The sequence below is a fragment of the Hylaeus volcanicus genome, chromosome 6, assembly GCF_026283585.1.
Source record: "Hylaeus volcanicus isolate JK05 chromosome 6, UHH_iyHylVolc1.0_haploid, whole genome shotgun sequence".
Taxonomy (NCBI): Eukaryota; Metazoa; Arthropoda; class Insecta; order Hymenoptera; family Colletidae; genus Hylaeus; species Hylaeus volcanicus.
Window position 1 is genome coordinate 7,182,266 of NC_071981.1, and position 22,342 is coordinate 7,204,607.

At 35.3% G+C, this 22,342-nt stretch overlaps 2 protein-coding genes across 4 annotated transcripts in view; one reads left to right on the top strand and one right to left on the bottom strand.

Moving 5' to 3' along the window:
- The window catches only part of LOC128878798 (calexcitin-2), a 75,501-nt gene extending 63,761 nt beyond the window's left edge, over positions 1 to 11,740 (bottom strand). The window contains exon 1 of the mRNA XM_054127335.1: positions 11,539 to 11,740. The gene's annotated coding sequence lies outside the window, so the exon portion shown is untranslated. The remainder of the gene's footprint in view (positions 1 to 11,538) is intronic.
- Positions 1 to 22,342, top strand: part of LOC128878797 (uncharacterized) — a 128,523-nt gene that overhangs the window by 68,006 nt on the left and 38,175 nt on the right. The window lies entirely within an intron of this gene.

The following is a 22,342-nucleotide window of genomic DNA, read 5'->3' on the forward strand; positions in this document are numbered from 1 at the left end:
AAAATACCAACAAAATATTTAGAGGCACTGATGATGCTTTTTATTGTTAGTCTCTTAAGTCTGCATGTTGCTAAAACCCAAACACGCTTTTGCAAAATTTTCGTCTGTTTGAACGGACTAATCTACTGAACCGATTTTTAACGTTCTTTTAGTAATAGAAAGCTACACTATTCCCAAGTAACATAGGCTATGTTTTATTTTAATAAAAATACGTTTTCAGTTTGATGTCACAAAATAGAGTTGTGGCATCGTTATACTCACGACGGGAAATATCGATTGAAACATCTGAGTCGCGGTAAACAAAACACAGTCACCTACTGATTCACGAAGGAACACGCAGTTGAACAGTCGGTCGAACGCGAACGACAAAAAAGAAAAAAAATATACACGTCGAACTGAGTAACCTTTTCCTTTTCGAAGTCGGTTAATAAAATAAATAGTGTTCCACGAGGGTGAAACCGCGAGGCACAGCTAGTTAAAAATAAAAATCAAACCATAGTTATTCCTGTGTACCTCGTGTGGAGGTCGTATTGATTAGGTGTAGAAATTAATATTCTACTTTTGCATTCGATGGTTCATCACTGTAGTATAAGTAGAAATACCAACAAATTATTTCAAGATACTGACGATACTTTTTACTTTTGGTCTCTTAAATTATAAATAAAAGTCAAACCATAGTTATTTCTGCTTAGTATAGCTACACTGACTGTACTTCTGCTACTCAAATTAATATATGAAACATATTCTTAAGTGTTATAAAAAAAGGTAATCTCTCTCGTTTTATAATATTTTCTCACCTTTCTGATATAGTCATTACACCAACACTACTTTTGTTGTTTTTTAATTAAATATTGACTCAGTCTTTAGCACGAACTTATGCGATGACCTAATATTTATTAGGTGTAGAAATTAGTATTGTGCTTTTGGATTCAATGATTTGTCACTGTAGTGAGACAAGTAATTTTTACTATTTTGAGATGCTCCCTCGATGAAAATGAAAATTGATATTAAGGGTGATGTTAAGGGTAATTTAACAGTAACACACAATGTTTTAAATTTAAATACCAGAATGTTTGTAGGATTCTTTGATGATTTTTAAAAATTAAGTAGCTCAATAGAAATTCTTTTCATCTTTTACTATTGTAAGATGCTCTCTCAATGAAAATAAAAATTGATATTGTGTGAAATTAAGCGCTATTTAACAGTAACACAAAATGTTCATAGTATCCTGTTTGAAAAAACGGATTCACCCGCATTGCATACTTAAAATAAACCTGACGAATATTTTTTAAGCAATGTGTCGGTCTCAAGCAAAGGAATTCATTCCCGCGAATCGTTCGCTCCAGATTTAGAAAGGAAACTTTGCGAAGCTCAGCCGCGAGATTTATGAAACTTGGGCGATTTCTTGCAAAAAACTTTGCTACGTCGAGCGGACCAATTCCAAAATCACTGGCCCGTTGCAATTTAACTAACAGATCCGTGTTAAGATAATATTCTGAATAGCTCCTACCGGAACTTCGCTCCGACGTTCTCCAAGTCACTTCATCGGTAATTATAAACTACTCCACCGCGCTATTTACTTATTAAATAAAGCTTGAAGCTCTCCTCGTGATCAACGGACCCCCGGGCGCCCCCCACCGGAAGCAAATGTTCTTTTTGTTGCGCGGTATAATGTACCCACTCGGTAGCTTTTAGGGAGCGAAATTTTCTCTCCCTTGGTAAAGTTTCGCTTCAATCTCCGCGAAGGCAACTTTCATTAACCATTCGCCCGTAACTACAAACAATAGTACTGTCCACGACTTGGCTCTGTAGCTTTGGCGCTTCCTTCACTTTGTCTTCCGTGACTACGTACGCGAACGCTTCATAGGGTGATTCTGGAAACTGGGACAAGTCGTATCTCGTTTTTGATCACGGATAGAAAGAGCGCGCGGTGGACAAAGTGGAATGATTTAAGGAAGTTCACCCTTTACCGTGGTCGAACTTCTCGCGAGTGCAACAACGGAATTCGAGGATTCACCGTTCTTAAGGAGGAGTACGTTACGAGGACAAATTTTAAGTGTTTCACAGGATATAATTTTTATAAAGTGGAATTTATGTTTTTGTAACTAAAAAGTAATATTTCTTTATCGCTAAAGTTTTCGTTAAGAATTGAGAAGCCTTAAAAAACAATTTAATGTACAAATATTAAGTGTTTCTTAGGATATAATTTTTATAGAGAGGAATTTTTGGTTTTGTAATTAAAAAATAATATTTCTTCATCGCTAAAGTTTTCGTTAAAAATTGAAAAGCTTTAAAAAACAATTTAATTACACTGTGAGAAGCTTTAAAAACAAATAAGGCACTGATATTTTTAAAAATTGATTTGGAAAATCAACATTTTAAGGCTTAAAGAAGTGATATTAGGAAACTCAATTGGGGCGTTGATCATTTTCCTGTAGAGCTATCATTTCATGTAAAAAGAATTTGTTGACCTTGAATTGACCTTGACGGATCAACTCGAAACTAAAAATACTATTTTCGAATCAGTTTGCGAAAGAATTCTTCCTCTGGATTCCACTGTTAACCAACCACTTCACGGCGACCAATAGTCAATTAACGAAACGTTCGCTCGAATATCTTAGTCGGTCCCTCGCAAATGAACCCTTAATTGTATATTTGTACATGCAATTAGTGTGCAGTTCAACTGATCCCAGCAGTTAAACGACACTCGGCCCGGTTGTAATCGCCGTTTCGCTAAATTGAAGGAAACTTTAGCCGTGCCGGGTCCGCCCTTCGTAGATAAAATCCGATTTGCAGACGAAACACAGAAAAAAGGAAGGAATCTGACGGGAAAGCCAGGTTCCATGATGGAATTAATCTCATGAACCGATTAAATGAGTATCGTATTTTTCAAGGATTTCTCAACGTCAGACGGTATCTAACAGTTTGAAAAAAAAACGTGCTTCAGATTGGACAAACTTTGAGTATATTTAATAATTTTCAGATATTTTCTACTTGTGTCGCGAGTTTTGAGTTATATTAAATTAACTTCAAATTATGAAAGACTATACAATTTTATTTATCGTTATTTTATCTATCATTATCAAGTACACAATTTGTTAGAAGAATTAAAATAAGGAAAATTTATTAATAAATTTGATGACTTTTCATGTATCTGTTTAGGTGATATTTATACACAGACACTTTGGAAAGAAATGTAAATATGTATTGTTAATTAGAAAAGTGTTAGGGGATTTTTAAGGAAAATAATACAAAATGTTACTTAATATTTGACCTTCTAATATTTTCCAATTTCCAATTTCTTGAATTCTGGAATTTTCTTCTGACGTAAACTCTTCAAAATCTTATTAGCATCTGCAAACCACCATCTTTATCTTACAAGAAATAAAGTAAAGTGACCAAAGTTGAACCCTCCGCTTGTTTCATTGAGTATAAAATTTAATTTCATGGTCAATATTAACCGTTAAATGTCCTAAGTTTCAAATTTGTTACTGGGCCCTTAAATCGAATTGTACACTTGCAATTGGTTTGTTTTTAATATTTGGCTGTATGTATGTTGCCATTGCATAATGTTCTTTTCAAAAAAAAAGATAAAAAAATAAACATCAGTTGTCAAAATTGTCCAAATAATAAATACACTTATTATTCTTCTACGATTATTGCAATTATCAAGTACACTCGTAATCTGTTACAAAAATTATGATACGAAAAATTCATGTGCTAAACTCAGAACAATAAATTCGATGTTTAATTTATACATAGCAGAGACTCTAGAAATAAACGGAAATGTATATTGTTAATCACCAAAATGTTAAGGGAAAAAGATACAAAATGCTACTTATCGTTATTCTTCTACAATTACTACAATTATCTACTAACACCCTATTTGTACCCAATGAAACAAGCTGAGGATTCAACTTTGGTCACTTTACTTTATTTTTTTTGTAAGATAAAAATGGTGGTTTACAGATACTAATAAGATTATGAAGAGTTCACGTCCGAAATTTATTAATAAATTTTACTTAATATAATTCTTCTAACGAAATTATTACATGTTAAAAGAATTTCAAGGCAGTCGTGTCGGCATGAGGCTGATTCTCAATGGCTGTCGAGAAACGAGGGTCTTGAATATTGCCGTCATATGGCCACCTCTCTTCCCTCGTTTAAATCCTTTGGATTCCATCGTCCAAAGTTAATTGAACGACACTGTGTATCGTTTAGCTAAGCCAGATACAAGGGAACGATTGATAGCACGTACCTATACTGTAGAAGTCAATTACTTCGTGTCTTCTAGTATTTTCTTGGCGAACGATCCTCGTTCTGTGACACGTAATTAAGCAGCAATTAAAGTAATTACTCGAACATTCTCCTTTCCTTGTACACTCTGAAATTATTAATCCTTCACGAAATAGACACGGAGTTATGATTATTAATGCGAAAGAAGTTTGATACCACGCTCTAGTAAAAATTTTTGATTCAAACTGATATGGCGCTGAACTACTTTCTACATTTCGGAGATTAGAACTTTCCTCGTGAAGTGCAAGTAACGACAACCCTAACTCTACGTTTCAGTTATGCAGGATGAAGTTTTAATTGGACGACAATATCCAAGTAATGGAGAGATAATTATAAGAATGTTATATTCGTCATGAATAAGAAATTTTATCAAATGAAATATATATTTTATTTAATTGTTAGATCATTTTTAGTAACAACCCCACATTATACGTTTCAGACTCGAAGAATGAAGTTTCAATTGAACGACAATTTCCAACTAATGGAGAGATAATTGTAACGATTTTATATTCGTCATGAATAAGAAATTTCATCAAATGAAATATGTATTTTATTTAAGGTGGTTTGGTAAAAAATTAAAATAGCTCAGACCGTCTCATAACTTTGGAAACTTAAAATTTACATCTTAATACACATCTGTGTGAAATATGGGTTCAATTTACTGTTAGTTTGATAGATATGATCACTTGAATTTCTTGATTTTTCGTCGCATTTGTCAGGAGGCTCATAGCACCCCTTTTGATTGTAAAACAATTTGTACAATACACATCGAAATTAATAATTAATGGAAAGTTAATTAATAAGTATAGAGTAACGTATTTCAATTTCGGCAAACTTGCCCGTTTAGTACCAGAGCAATATGCGTTAGAAAAGGAAGTCGAGTACGATATTTTTTCATGCAGACTTCTGTCTCGTTACTCGTCATATCACGTCACGTGACTTCATCGCGTTGGCAACGTCGCGTATAAACATCGCCGTTGCGCGGTACTTTGTTAAAACATAACAATTAAAAATTGTTTACTTGAAAACCTACTTGCAATTGTAATTCTATCAATTACTCCTTTTTTTGTATTAAAAATCGTGATCAAATAATACTTTAAGAATTTTATCATAGAAAATATATCGTTATTAATACTTTCTGTATTTGAATTTTATTTTATCTTATACAGTTGAGAGAGAACCACCTTAATTATCAAGTCATTTTCAGTAATTTAGACGATACTACATAGGAACACAATCGAAACGTTCAAGTTTGATCTCTGTTACTTCAATTTCAAACTTGCTTCGAGACATATAAAAAATTCCGTATCAAGACGAGCTCGTTTAAAATCCACTTCACATCTAACGAAGATATCGCAGTCGCATAGAAAGTACGCCATTTAAAAGTTTCCCAGTTATGTACCCAAAGTCTTACTTAGCCAGTTTAACAATGATCATGGTCTGGTATAAATGATTGCCCGAAGAAAAAAGAACTAGCCCAATAAGAATCGTCTCCTTTTCCTTCGGGCAGTGGTGCTGGAACTATTGCGGACGTTTCAAGGGGACGGAAAAATAAGAAGCTTCTGTTTCTCAAAGAAGTGGTCGAATACTTGACTTTGTATGAGACGATTCTAAAACCGATCGCTCTTCTTCCAAAGAAAGATTGGAATTTCAGGCATCTCAGAATTTTGTTACACCTAGAACGAGCGAAAGTAGTCTTTGAGAATTTTTTTGGGGCGGAAAATTTCTTTGCACCGAGAAATCATTATATACATTTTCAACTTTATACTTTTATCTGTCATTTGTGTCAATTTTATTTAAGGATTGCTAAAGATAAAAATGTTCCAAGCAGATTTGTTAGGGAAAGTTTCACAGATGCCAGAATAACTTTGTCTTTTATTGAAACTTCAATTTTTCGTAATAGCATAAAATAAAATTTTTTTTTATTTTATACTTGAAGAATCAAAGGTACACCCATTCTAATTTATGAATCTACCGTTAAACTATTTTTCTAATATTCCATAAGTTTCCAATACACCCTCAACAAATTTACATTTGCACAATAATATCTACCTCTTTCAATCACAAATATTTTTCATCGAAATTTGGAAAAAACATTCACCAAGTATAAAAAAAAGAATTGAGTAACCTCCTCCTTTCCGAAGTCGGTTAAAAAATATCGCAAATTTGAAATCGATCACCCGTTTCGCAACCCAATTCGCATAATAATCGTCATTATCTTATTCCTTACGCGAACATACCTGGTTTCGTTTTCAATTTCACCGAAATTGTATTCACCTCGACGAGATATCGCGCCTTAATCGATCATGTAACGTCTAACACGTCCCTTCCACTTTGACGTTAACGATCGCCAAGATACAAAAGTTCGATAAAGGAACGCCTCTTCGATGTTGTCCCTTACGCCGCCAATCAATTTAATCCAGCATTTTTTTTTTCGCCATCATCGTACACGGCGACATCGTGAGGGGTATAAATAGTCGATGGCTGAATGTCACGCTACCATTTTTTTTTCCCTTCTCTCACTTTTCCGCCACGGTTTTACAGTTACGAAGTAGCATTGACCGTGCACTTTACGAGCACTGTACGTTCGTTGCACGGCCGCGGACTCCGCTGTGAAATCATAACTTAACTTCCGGACGCGCATGCAAATAAAAAGTCAAATTTGGTGAGGCGCCCTCGGGGGGAAAGAAAAAGAGTTGCGCCCTGTTCCGGGCAACAGTCGGAGTTAGGGAAAGTTCCGGCACTGTAAATCGGCTTTAGCCACGGATCGTGCAATTTTGCCATGAATAAATAACAAATTAAAATGGAATACAGTTTCGGAGCGGTTGCGGAGACCGAAGCTGCGGAACTTGGAAAACCGCCCTTACGTTTCTGGGACGGGTGATCGTTTCAAATTTGCGATATTTTTTAACCGACTTCGAAAAGGAGGAGGTTACTCAATTCGACATGTATTTTTTCTTTTTTTATACTTGGTGAATGTTTTTTCCAAATTTCGATGAAAAATATTTGTGATTGTTGAGGGTGTATTGGAGACTTATGGAATATTAGAAAAATAGTTTAATAGTGGATTCATAAATTAGAATGGGTGTACCTTTGATTCTTCAAGTATAAAATAAAAAAAAATTTTATTTTATGCTATTACGAAAAATTGAAGTTTCAATAAAAGACAAAGTTATTCTGGCATCTGTGAAACTTTCCCTAACAAATCTGCTTGGAACATTTTTATCTTTAGCAATCCTTAAATAAAATTGACACAAATGACAGATAAAAGTATAAAGTTGAAAATGTATATAATGATATTTCCAAATTTTGAAAATTGGATGGTTTAGAAGTGTCTAAAATAAAAGTGTGAATTTCTACTATCTTTTATACAACTTGTTGCAGTAAAAAACATACTTTTTAACAATGATTTCATTCCAAGTTTTAGTTGATATTCAAGGAATCTAAATAAAGTGGACGTACATAAAGTCTAAGTAAAATGGGGATGGTTTGGGTAGGGTTATGGTTATTTATGTAAAGGGGGTTAGAATTCATGGTGCGTGAGGAAGGGGAATGATTGTTCATATAAAAATGAATGGGAAATGGAGAATGAAATTTTTTCATAGCTAGCTTCATTCCGGAGAAAATTGTTTTTAAAGATTCATGGGGCGCGTTGGGTCGGTTGACGTGTGTGACCAATACTCACTTTTTCTACTTATGTGGGCTACAGCCGCGCGTAGGTCATTCTTTTATTACAATATTTGCTGAAACTTTGATATTTTCCATAAAATAATTATACGTTTTGTTGACTAAAAAGAAGATTAACCAAATTGCATAATAAATTTAAATTTACACACTTTCCTTTTTGTAAACATTTAAATCAGTATATTCGTGATATTGTAATTACAACTGATATGATATTTTTATTACAATATTTCTTCAAACTCTGATCTTCTTCATAAAATAATCCTATGTTGTATTAACTAAAAACAAGATTAATCAAATTGTACAATTAATTTAAATTTACAAACTTTCCTTTTTGTAGAAATAAAGAACAGTATATTCATGTCACTGTAATTGCAACTAATACAATATCAGTATTATACTTATTAAAATAGAAATTTTATTTTTTTTAGTGTACAATCTCCTTGATAGCATTTCCCGAAGAGCTTTGAGTAATAATTGTTTAACTAATTTGCCACGATTTCGCCGCAGATATTCTAATCAATCATTCAATCTCGAAATAAATTATAACTTGACGAGATTGCATTTTGTAATTGCACAACTTTCATGAAACTTATATTATTACCGTTTAAAGCGTAATAGCACCTGAACCAGTCGTTCGATGGCAAAACGATTAGGGTTTAGAGGGAAGTAGAGTATTTTTAATGCTATTTCTAAGTTTTTCATGAATAGTTGAATTAGAAATAGGAATCAAACTGAGTTAGAAATCATTTTCATTCTAACATGTAGCAGTTTCTTGTCCATTTCGTATAACAATCTAAATTGATTAGAAGTTGATTGACGACCAGATCCATCGTTTAATCGACAACTGATGACGGTTTCACTGTAATTAATTATAACACTTCGGCTACGCTGTCTCAACAGTTTTCCTCTCTATTAGACGTCCCAGAAAACTGCGTCCTTTTATTTCATTACCGCGACGTAATGGGATAATACACGCTTCATAACGGTGAATATCACTGTTTGATATTTATTGACAATCATCGTTTAATAACTACCATTGTGGGAGCACGTATCTCATTGTTCTGTCGCCATTATTGTCCGCGCAGTATGAAACGACGTTCTATTACCAAATACGATGGAAACATCTGTTGTTTGCTAAATAAAACCAACCACAGGCAAATAGAAAATCTAATCCTGAAAAAGCGGATGTAATCGAGGCTAGAATTATTTTTCTAGTAAATGTAATTTTATGCTACGTGATTTTAAGTCTTCTGCTTTTACATTAGGTGAATAATAACATGCGAGGACGATTAGTTACGTTAGGGGAGATTTTTAATTATTTATTGACTGTTTTTTTATGGAGGAAAGATTTTAATTTGATTAAATAGGGATTGACTAATTTTTTAAAGTAATATAATAACCGAGTTAGAGAGTAAATTGGATTAAAAATATTGAATCAAAAACTTTAATATTCCAAATTCTTAAATATATAATGTAGTTTTCCAGTAAAATAGGTAAAAAACGTCCCAAAAATTAAATGACTATACCACCAAGACTTATTTAAACTAAAATATTGCACGAAATATTACAGAGTAAATTGTATTATAAATAAAGAACCAACTTCCTTATTATTTAATATTTAAAATTCTTAAATATATAATGTGGTTTTTCAGTAAAATATTGTATAGTAAAATTAACTGCATAGTGACTCACACGTCTCAAGAATGAAACGACTATACCCCCAAAGACTTATTTTAAAGAACCAACCTCCTCATTATTTAATATTCCAAATTCTTAAATATATACCCTAATTTTCCAGCTTAAATTCTACAGTAAAATTAACTGCGTAGTGACTCAAAGGTTCAAGGAATTAAACTACTATACCCTCAGGACGATTGCAATTTTTTAATTCGCAAAACGATAACGAAGTTTATCGCCTACGCAGGTGTTCGAAAGTTTCGCGAAATTAAATCGGAAAATTGTGAAAATTAGCGGGCTCGTTTGGCGAAATATTCTCGATCGATTAAAGTTCCTGTTTGGCCAGAAAAAATCACTGGAAGCGATCAGAAGCTCCTACGCGAATGGTATCCGAGGAAAAGTTCCTGTTACGCCCGAAGTATGCGGAATTTTCAAACACGTTAAGTTTCTCCGATACTGCGCCACCTTAAGACATCTATCGAACTCGAGAACTCGCTGTAATTGAAGGCTCGAAGAACAACAGACAGTAGATGGTCCCGGTATTCTCTACGTTTCATAGTCACGTATTGAAGGCTCAAATTGTTATGAGAATTTAAACAAGGTATTGATTTTCCGCACTGCAATCAATTATTATTTTTTTTTTATAAATATTCTAGCATTTTCCAACTGCAATTTAATTTCATAGCAATGGAAATTTAACAATTGCAATGAAAGATAATTGAAATCTCCAATAAAAATGAAACAAATGGGAAATGAAAAATATAGTTACATAAAACAGAATGCAATATTTATTTAAATCGTTTTTCGTATCTTGTTTAGATATATAAAATTGAAAATTTTAATTGCTTCACTAAATATTAGTATCGAGTTCTATTCTACTTTTATTTCACAGGCAAAATAAATTGTTTTAGTGTTTTTCATCTAGGGTGAATTAATGAAATGAATTATGAGTTTATTGTAAGTAATATTTTTATTATAGAATGTTTTATTAAATTATTTTATATTATAGAATTAGAGCCATGAAGAGTAGTAACTGTTGATTAAGAAAATCGTCGTGTAACGTTCGCGATTTCTTGACTTAATAAAGCAAACTGCAATTAGCCACTTGCAGACTTAAATTAAATGGAATGTCGCTGAACGTAACACGAGTTCTCAAGTCTTCTTCGGAAGAAAGCACTTGAAAAAACACTGGTATTTCTTTCGCGCGTGTTTGTTCATGGTGCATTCGAATTTTATTAGAGTTGTATGGAATTATTTTTGTATATAAACTGAATATTAATAGAAAACTGGCTAATGTGAAATAAATAAGAATATAATTGGAGAAAAAAATCACGATGCAGGCAAGTTCTTTTGAAATTATCCTTCTGACATCTCAAAACTGAATTTTGACGTACGAAATCACTGCACAACTATTCCAAATATTTTTTCTAATCTGGAAAATCTAAAATTCACTCTTTGGTAATTAACATAGTTAGCAATAGATAAACACATAAATTGGTTACTTTCATTAAGAAATAAGACTCAAAGCCCCCCGATAAATTAAAATAAATTTCTCACCTTAGATCAACCTTCAAAAAATCTTGAAAAGTCACTCTTTAAAAGAAAAAAGAAATTTACTCCTTCGCAATAAATTCTCCGCGAAACAATCTATCACTGTGATCACACTTGCACTGATCCATTCGTAACTCGATACGAAAATCTGCCTCGAGCACTTCAACTTGAAAAGAAACTCCTCGACAACACTCGTTACAAAATAAAAAAAAAAAAACAAAGCTGAAAAATGCTCGCGTATTTAATTATAGGACACGACAAAACCCCACGGAAAACATAGAGTCGACTCCGCCGAGTGAAAATTGTTAAAAAATACTGCGCACCTACCTGCGTGGGTCGGGCGAGCCTGGGTTGAGTACCGAAGAGCAGATAGAACGACGGGTATGCGAGATATTCGCGTGCAGTTGCACAGTGATCGAACGCAGTTGGAAATGAAAAAAAAAGGAACGAGCAAATCACCGCGAAACAGCGTACGTGCGAGGTGAATGACGAACAGATGAAGCACAAAGTGCGCGCAGCGGGCTCGGGCTTCCCCTCTTTATACCCTCGAACTTGTACCTGTGCTTGCGCAGTTCGGCCTCTTAAGCTGCGTACACTAGACTCCTTCGTCTGTTTGACGCGCGAACCGCCACGTGCTCCAATCGTGCATCGCCTGGGATCCTTTGTACTCCAAATTTCGGCTTTCACGCTTTTAAACGCGTTACTTCGTTCGTTTGGGGAAGCATCTAGAGCGGGTCAGAGATGGCTGGTTGGTGTTTTGGTTCGATTCTTTGTTTCTTCTTTTTGTATATTTGTAGGGAAGATATACAGTTAGTCTTGTAAGTATTCGTGCCTTCTGTATCTACTGAAGAAATTTGAGTAATTTAAATGAGAGGCTTCATGTTTCACAAATGAATTTTGTATTATAAATGTGTACATGAATGAAATTCGCATATGTGTATAATTATGATTATACATTTATTTGGAAAAATGAAGCATTTGTTTAAATTAGACAAATTTCTTGTGTAGATATAGAGGATAGGAATAGTTGTGGGATTGATTGTATGGAGGAAGGGTAGCCAGGTGAGATGGAATAATGGAATAAAGGATTGCTTGTGTGTCTTCAAATTTGAAGAGGTGATTCTTTATCAGTTCGTTGAAATTGTAGCGTCTAGGTTATATTGTGTCCTTCGGACACGATTTTCGTCTGAACAATATATGAAAAGAATAATCAGCTGATAGGGAATGATAGAATAGAGGGTAACTCGTGTGTTTTCAAGTTTGAAGAGGTATTTCTTTACCAATACGTTGAAACTATAGCTTCTAGGTTATGTTATCTCTTTCAGACACAATTTTTGTCTGAAAGATAAACGAGAGGAGATAATCAACTGACAGAGAATGATAGAATAGAGGATAACTTGTCTGTTTTCAAGTTTGAAGAGGTATTTCTTTACGAATACGTCGAAACTATAGCTTCTAGGTTATGTTATGTCTTTCAGACACAATTTTTGTCTGAAAGATAAACGAGAGGAGATAATCAACTGACAGGGAATCTTAGAATAAAAGGTAGCTCGTGTGTTTCCAAATTTGAAGATGTGATTCTTTACCAATTTGTTGAAGATATAACTTCTAGGTTATGTTGTTAACCTTCAGACACCATTTATGTCTGAACGATAAATGTAGAGAATTGTTAGCTGACAGAGAATGATAGTATAGAGGGTAACTCGTGTGTTTCCAAATTTGAAGAGCTAATTCTTTACCAATTCGTTGAAATTGTAGCTTCTAGGTTATGTTGTGTCCTTTAGACACCATTTTTGTCTGAACAATAAATATAGAGAATAGTCAGCTTTCAGGGAATAATAAAACAGAGGGTTACTTTTGTATCTTCAAATTTGTAGAAATGATAACAGCTGATGTCCAATGATGAAATTTCTTCGATATCTTCAAATCTGTTCTATTTACTTCAATATCTTCCTCTCATGTTATGTTTAGAGTGTAATAATATGTCAAGTCCCAAAAATGAAAATTGCCTAGCTTTTCCAACATTCAATTCACTATATCTTGCTTCCATTTCTGCATCCCCTTTTCCTAGAAACGAGACTCATTCCAGAGACAAACGAAACGAATCGTTAGCTTACAACTAATGATGAACCAGAATCTTGCTTCGATATCTTTAAATCTGAACTGATGCTACTCCATCAATTCGTCTTAGGTTATGTTCAGAAATAAATGCTGACTTTGGTCTGAAAGATATTAAATTCAAGGCTTAACGAGCATCCAATTCCCTGAAATGTCCCTTACTTTTTATAGTTTTCACCTCACGAAATAACATTCATTTTTGGAGACACATGGAATCGTATGATTCTCACCAATCCTCCATCAAATGCCTAATTCTATAACTTTGCATTCGAAATAGATCGAAACCTAATTCTCAGATTATGTCAAAACTTGAATTTAAAACATTGCATGGTCTCGAAACTCCCAGTACTCAAAGTGTTCATCTGTTCTCTTTTTTATTTTTACAAAACAATGCTTATTTTATTATAAGAGATATAATAAGAATATATATAATAATAATATTATATACTAGTAATAATAATATAATATATAATAATAATAATAATATTATTATAATATTATAAAAGATATTACAAGAAACTAAAATCTTCTCAATTTCATTCAGAAAGTAACTTTCTCTAAGTGAATTCCAATTAAGGATTGAAAACTTTATAAAGTTAAGAACAGTAATGAATACTGGAGAAGACCGTTGCCCGAGGCATTAAAATTCCCGGGAAGAATTCTACCGCGAATGAGCATAGTTTATTTAAAACATATCGACTTCGACTCGAATGAATTTTGCAAAATATGACGCGAAAAGGAACCGATCGATCGACGTCTTACTGGCGAGATATACCTGCGACGATAACATGCTTGGAATATTCAGATTGCTCGATAAAAAAAATGGTCCGCGAGTTAAAACTGCGCCTCGTTAATACGTCACAAAGTCATCGTGTCGGCGTTTACTGAGATCGATCGGTTAGGACAGAAATTTGTGTATCGAGAACAATGGGAACAGATGGAGGATCCATCAGTTAGGCGTTGCTGTGATTGATACACCGATGGACATGCAATGGAACGTCGATTAAACGAAGCAATTGCTGTCATAATTCCTCTGTGCCTAATTAGTAAAAATTATTCAACATAGAAAATTATCCTAACACCTGGAGATCGTTTGCCAATCTTTCTTGACTCAGAATTAATCAAACTCATTATTATACTGATAAAAGTGTAATGGGACGTTAATTAAACAAAGCAATAGGTATTATAATGCCTCTGTGCCAAATTACTAAAAATTATCCTAACACCTTAAGATCGTCACCATGTCATTTAATCATTTGATGGAGTGCATCTCAACTTTTCTTGACTCACAATTAGTCAAACTCGTTATTATCCAAAGGATTTTCAAAGTCGCTTTTTCCAATAATCGAGGATCAAGAAAGTGATATTGATGATTGTTACACTCCACTTTGTATATTGAAAATGAATTTTAAGAGAAGGATTACGCGCCGCAGTCTCAAGATGGAAGTTTTACGAGATTGTAATTAATGTTAGAGAAAGTGATTAATTAAATCTTGGTATTAGACTCTGCAAGCTTTATTTATGATAGACAATTATTAAGTATAAAAAGAATAAAGTAAAATAATTATAAACTAGTAATACATTTCCTTTCATCCATAGAATCCAGAAAACGTTGCGTATTTCGAAAAGAACAGCGAAATAAATTTCATTGGTCTGTAATGTGCTCGATCATCCTGCAGCTATCAGTTTGAAGCGCAGGAACGAAGGTTCGGAATAGTTTGCACACCTGTGGCTGTGCCATGAGCTAGCATCTTCGGAATTAAAAGCATCACATTGTTTTTGAGATGGATTCTTTACCAAAGTATCGCGAAAAATATTATTTGCCAACAACCACGTACCAACATTTGAAAATTGAATTTAGTAAGTGTCGAGACAAGACAAATTATTCCTTACATTCGAAGCAACAAGTCGATTATTTACTTTTGAATCACTTGGAAGAAAAATTTGATGATTTTCTAAATAAAATGTGTTATAATACGAATTAATCTTAAAATTGTTAAACTTGCAGCAAGTTCTAAATAAGAATTTAGATCATAGATGGACTTCAGAAAGAAGTCGACAGGTTGAAATATTTAATATTAGCCTCGTGTTGCTCTGGAAATTATTACACAATAATTATCAAGCAATAATTATTATCGAACAGGACAACAAAAATAGTCTCAAAATTAATTCTTTAATCTAGAGTTGAATTAATAGTAGCTATACAGAAAGAAAAAAACACGATATGATACAACGTAAAATAAATATCAGGTAATATTTAATATCTGGATTTATGAAATATTTGTTAAATAAAATGCTAATATTTAACTCTGTCAGCACATCATAAAATCTGCAAATATGAGTAATACAGAAGAACTCATAAAACGACTGTTGCATTGATAGATTTGCATGCATATAATGGAAATTTGAATGTGGACAAAACTTCAAATTTGGAAATAAAAAGTATTAGAAATTAAGTTAAACAAGAAAGTGAAATACATTACTACACTCGGCCTCAAAAAAATAGGGACACTTCTTCAAAACGTCATAACTATGGGAGCTTTCAACCGATTTTTGTGAAACTCCGTCAGGAGTAGTTTTGAAGTGTCCTCTGGGTGTGTGCAAAGTTGCATTGGCGAGGGTTGATGAGAAGGGATTAATTCACACCCTCTACAAAATGCACCCCTTGAAATCCCTCTCGGACAAACCCACCCCCCACAAACCCCCACCCCCTCTAAAATCCACAATTTTTGGACGACGGTCTCGATTTTGGAGTCAATTCATTCTCTGGACTCCCCTGATCCAGAAAATGCCATCGCATATACCGTGCACCCCATAGGCACCCCTTGGGGGGGGGGGGGACAGCTCTCACATTTTCAGCCCCCCTCCTAAGGGAGCACTTCTACACATCGGAGGGCGATGAAATTCACCATGTTTGTTCTCGATATGTTAAGGATGAATGCCGAAAAGGTCCCATTTCGAAAACTGCCACCGAACTGAAGGGAGGGGGGGGGGGGCAGAGGTAGGGGTGGTCTACCCTCAAGTATAAGGGTTGGAACGTTGTCACGCTGCGTGGATTACATGTCCAACAGTCCAGGGCATCGGGCTGACACAGTTTTGATGTCTTTTTCCAGCGTGAATGACAATAAAATACGAAAATGTCGATTTTTTTTAAAACTTGCTTCCAAATTCAGGCCCATCTGCAGGGTGAACGAGCAACCCCACGACAACGCCGTTCATGGTATCGGATGTGCGAATGCTTTATTAACAGATACCCAAAAATTCAGATTTTCTCAATCACGCTTTCGTTGTCAAATCGGAGCAGATTTGAAAGAGTAGTAAGTAGGCCGGCATTCAGAAGCGGAGCGAGGGCCTGCACCCATACGTGGTCAGACCAGACCGGACTCCAATTTAACGTGAGCTGACCACTACGGGCGCAGGGTCTCGTACCACTTTTGAATGCCGTTTCCGAACGGCCCACTTACTACTCTTTCAAATCTATTCCGATTTGACAACGAAAGGGTGATTGAAAAAATCTGATTTTTTGGGGATCTGTTAATAAAGCATTCGCGCGTCAGAATCCGCGAACAGCGTTGACGTGGGGTTACTGGTTCACTCTGCAGATGAGCCTGAAGTTGGAAGCGAGTTTTGAAAAAAATCTACATTTTCGTATTTTATTGCCAGTCGCGCGAAAAGAAGACATCATAACTGTGTCACCCCAATGCCTTGGACCGTACCACGCAACGAAACATCGTTCCAACTCTTACACTTTGGGGTGGGCCACCCCTACCTCTGCCCCCCTCACTGCAGCTCTGTGGGCAGTTTTCGAAATGGGACCTTTTCGGCATTTATGAAGGGTGCTCCCTTATGAAGGGGGTTGAAAATTTGCGAGCTGTTCCACCCCCTAAAGGGTGCCTATGGGGTGCACGGTATGGGTGATACCATTTTCTCGATCGGGGGGGGGGGGCCCAGAGAATGCATTGAGTCCAAAATCGAGACCGTCGTCCAAAAATTGTGGATTTTAGAGGGGGTGGGAGGTTGTGGGAGGTGGGTTTGTCCGAGAGGGATTTCAAGGGGTGAATTTTGTAGAGGGCATCAAGGAGAGTCGCCCCAAAGGTTTTTTTAATTTTTTGAACCCTTTCCATTACTCCTGGCGACTTCAGAAGTGACGTCTTTCGACGCGCCCCCTTTAAGGGTGTGTAGTAACCCCATCTCATCAACCCTCGCCAATGCAACTTTGCACACACCCAGAGGACACTTGAAAACTACTCCTGACGAAGTTTCACGAAAATCAGTTGAAAACTCCTATAGTGATGACGTTTTGAAGAAGTGTCCCTATTTTTTTGAGAGCGAGTGTATTTAGATTCAATATTTTTAGATACGTTTGCAATGATTTTATTTTACATAAGACCCGCGATCTACTCGCGAATAACAGAATAAAAGGGATACACCAAAATCTGGTGAAAGTTGTCTTTGAAACAATTTATCAACGGGAAAATTTAATTAACTAAAGGTCAGCTGTCCTTCAAAAACGAGGCAGTAAAATGGATTTTGTAGGTGGCAGAAAGCTCAGTTTATAGTTCATTTCAGAATTCTGGCGCGCTTTCGTTATAGCAATCGTTTGTAGATGGGTCTTTGGCCAGTGGGAGTCACGAGACCTCTGTATGACATATCTCGGAGACGCTCCCATTTGCTGGCTTCCGTCAATCAAACCGCAACTTACCTACCACCTTCGACGCGGATTTCATGGGTTTCGTGCACGTCGCTTAACTTGATTTATAAGAGGCATAAATTGCGAACGGTGGATCCGCGTGTGTAATACCAGGTCTATTAATTAGGGCTTCTCCATTCAATTTTACAACGTTGGACTGTGCGGTTACACCCAGACTTGGACAAAGTGTGGATTGAGTCTGTGATTCTTTTCTTATAATTATACTCGACCATTGCCAACCAAAATACGTACTTATCAAGATAGGTGCAATGTTTTGTAACACATTACATTCTTCTAGAGCCCTACAATTTATTAGAATATTTTAGAATTATATATTTATAATATTTCAGAATATTAAGAAAATTAATATTTTAGAATATTTTAGATTGAGTCTGTGATTCTTTTTTTATGCTCCTAATTCTTCTAGAGCCCCACAATTTATTAGAATATTTTCTGAAAATTGTAAATATATTTTCTTACTCTGTAATTGGTCATTGCATTCGTCTGGCAAGTTTCTACTACATGATTAATCATACTTTATATATTTAACAATATTAAACGCGTAGACATTTAATGAACTTTTTACATTGGTGTATGATGGTATAAGAATAATTTCTCGACGAGATCATCTGAATCTATGTAATACAATATTATTTAATTACTCAAACATGCATATTTATTCAATATATTATACACTAATACCAACAATTAGCGGGACACTTTTTCAAACCGTCGTAACTATGGGAGTTTTCAACCGATTGAAATGAAACTTCGTAAGGAGTACTTTTGAAGTGTCCTCTAGGCGTGTGTAAAGTTGCATTAGCGAGGGTTGACGCGAAGGGGTTAATTCACCCCCCTAAAGGGGAGGGTGTAGAAAAACGCCTCTTTGAAACAGACCAGGCATGACGGAAGGGGTTGAAAAATTCAAAAAAAACATTTGGGTAGACTCTCCCCAAGTAGATTTGAAAGAGTAGTAAGTGGGCCGGTCGGAAACGGCATTCAAAAGTGGTACGAGACCCTGCGCCCGTAGTTTGAAAAAGTGTCTCGCTAATTGTTAGTAGTAGTGTACATATTCGAATTTGTCTTTTCACCAACTACAAGATTACTATATTAAAAATACCTCATCCTATTAAAAAAAGAAACAACTGACCTTGAAATGTCGGAAAACATGACCTTGAGATAATTTGTTTGCTTATCATAGTGCCATCCCCTCCTGATCACATATTTTCCTCTCGAGACATATCTTTGTATCATAAAAAACAACGGAAATATTTTAAAGAGTCTTTGGTGATCCTGTACATAGTTTCGTTTAAACAAAAAAATTAACGACCTGGGAACGTCTTCGGCGGTTCTGCCACGAAATTGATTATCAGTAACTGGAACGAATGCAGTCACCAGTGAAAAAGTAGGTACTGGCCTAATTTCCTTAACAGAAACGTGTCCATCAAGATGGCGGTCTGGACCACACGTGACACATCAGACGTAGAAAGTGATTAATAACGATTGAAATGAATGATTCATTTTCCTTACCCTTCTAGCACGTTTTCGTCGGATTATTCCTTATTCAGGACATTGTCGAACGATTTCCTTGGAAAAGAGTTGGGAAATATTTGGCACGACCGAAAAAAGAGAGAACTGCTAAAATACATTTTATTGAAATTACATATATATTGAAGATTATAAGAAACCTGAAGAGGATCGAAAAATGGATTGGTAATTAAAAATAGAATAGAGTTCATTTATAATAAAATTATATAGATAGGTATGATTAATTTATAAACAGAATATTTAAATTAAACTATTGAATAAAATCCATTGGAACCTTTAAATTATTTAATAAAACTCGTTATAAAGTTTAACTTGCATAATAGAATTCATCTGAATGTTTTAATTAATATAAAGTTTACCGTATGTTGATCTCCGAATTTCACAGTGAAGGTTACAGGCACCATTTACATTTTTTACCGATCGCGTTTGCTCACCTTTTTTGTGTAACAGACAGGCATATGTCGCCGCGAAGGTTATTTGATTTTTTCAACCTCTTTCGTCACAACTGGAACCTTCAGAAATCCCGTTTCTCTGCACCAATCTCTTTACGAGGGTGAATTAACCCCTTCGAATCAACCCTCGCCAAAGCAACTTTGCACACACCCAGAAAACACTTCAAAACTACTCCTGACGAAGTTTTGTGAAAATCAGTTGAAATATTTATGATGTTTTGAAGTAGTGTCCTCTTTTTTTTAAGGCCAGTGTAGATTGCTTCAGAAATATATATGAATGTGGTGAAAATGGTCTTGAAAAGTAAGTTTAAAAAAAGTAAACAATGTAATGTACTTTGAACCTCTGTAGTGTCATTATTTTCCTCCATTCAAAAAAATGTGAGAGTGATATAAATAGAAATAAAATAATTCATGTAGACTGCAACTATAATTAAGGGTGTACCTGAAGACGTGGCCTGGATATGCTGAAGAAATTCTTGAAAAGTAAATTTAAAAAAAGCAAACAATTTAATGCACTTTGAACCTGTGCAACGTTATTATTGCTCTATTACACAAAAATATGAAAGTGATTTAAATAGAAATAAAGTAATTCATGTACACTGCAACTATAAGTAGAGGTGTATTAATTCTCCTAAAAGTGGTCCAGTAAAATGGATTCACTGATGCAAATCGCCGGAAATCTTGCAACGTTTGACGGTCGCCTCGTATCGACGAGCATTTGGCAACCCTCGAATAATAATCTCCGACATAGCAGTGACGTTGAAGTGGTCGGTGAAGGGTCTGGCAAATCGTAGCTGAAAAGCGAGAAATCATCGGATTCGATCAAAGATGGCCCTCGTCCTCGGGCCTATGTCACGAGACAGTGTCGACTCAGCAGTCGCACACGTCGACGATTTTTCGAAACTGAAGAATTCCGCCTGGCCACCTTTCGGCCCGTTGAACAGCTGATCGTATCACGGCTGTCGACAAGCTGGGAGAGACATACTTTGCGACCCTTCAGCTTAAATAACGTAAGCAACTTTTCTTCTTTTCTACGCGACAATCTTTTATCGCGACTCCCCTCTCTTTCTCGCCCCATCCGGCCGCGCGATCGATGGACAGTCGATATTCCGCATGGCGACAACTCGAGGGACACCTCGAGGGACAACTGTGCACCTGGGTTGTATCCGGTTTCAATTTGCGGCAGTTTTGAGTATCGTTTACCCTTTGACGAGTACAGACAGCAACGGTACGTTCGAAGTTACTCCAGTCAAAACAGAGTACAAATCCACAGCCGCAATCGCTTGTTACGCTTTCGCTTATCTTTATAGAAAATAACTGAATAATTACTAGTATTATGATAAGAGGTAGATGATTAGAGGCGGAATAAAATAATAAGAATCGAATCGATTTAATGCAGCACTGTTAATTGAGAATCCTCCTCAAATTCGTTCTAATAAATTTTGGCCAATATAAGGTAAAGCTGATAATAGATTTGTAATTAATAGACTGCAGATCTTTATGCATTTATAGGAAATTTGAATGTGCAAGAACCTACAAAATGCAAACAATATACAAGAATAAAAAAAATATTGAAAGTAAAGTTCATGTTATAATATTTGCAGAATAAAATAAATTTCTATTTAGATCCAGTTTGTGTAGGTTCCTGGAGGTAATACATATCCTAAAAAACAAATGTAGCTATAAATAAAAGTAGAATAATAATACTAATATATCAAACATAAATACATTTAAATGAATTATAATATGTCCCTCGACCAATATGAATAGCAATACCATGATATACACAGATAAAATATACAGGGTGTCCCAAAAATGTTGTAGGTGCTTGAAATTCGGCCCTTGAGGTTCAGGGAGTGATTTAAAACAACTTTTTCCTTCGCGAAAATGTTGTCCGAAGCTTCGTTAAGGAGATATTAACAGATAAACCCCGACCAATCAGAGCGCGTAGTCTACGCCACTGCGGGCGCCCCACCACTCATACGCGCGCTCTGATTGGTCAGTGTTTTTCCTTAATATCTCCTCAACGAAGCCTCGGACAACATTTTCGCTAAGGAAAAAGTTGTTTCAAATCGCCTCTTGAACCTCAAGGACCGAATTTCAAGGACCTCGAACATTTTTAGGACACCCTGTATAGATGGTCGATTTATATGAATTAGGTTTAAGATATTATATCTTGATTTCTTACGATTCGTCCACTACGGAAAGGAAGTAACATTAATTAAAAGTGTCTGGCAATCTATTCGTGTCCTTGTTCTATTGTGCGTGCAACTGTGCTTTGAAAAATACCACACAATAAATGAATTTCAATACTTTTGAATTA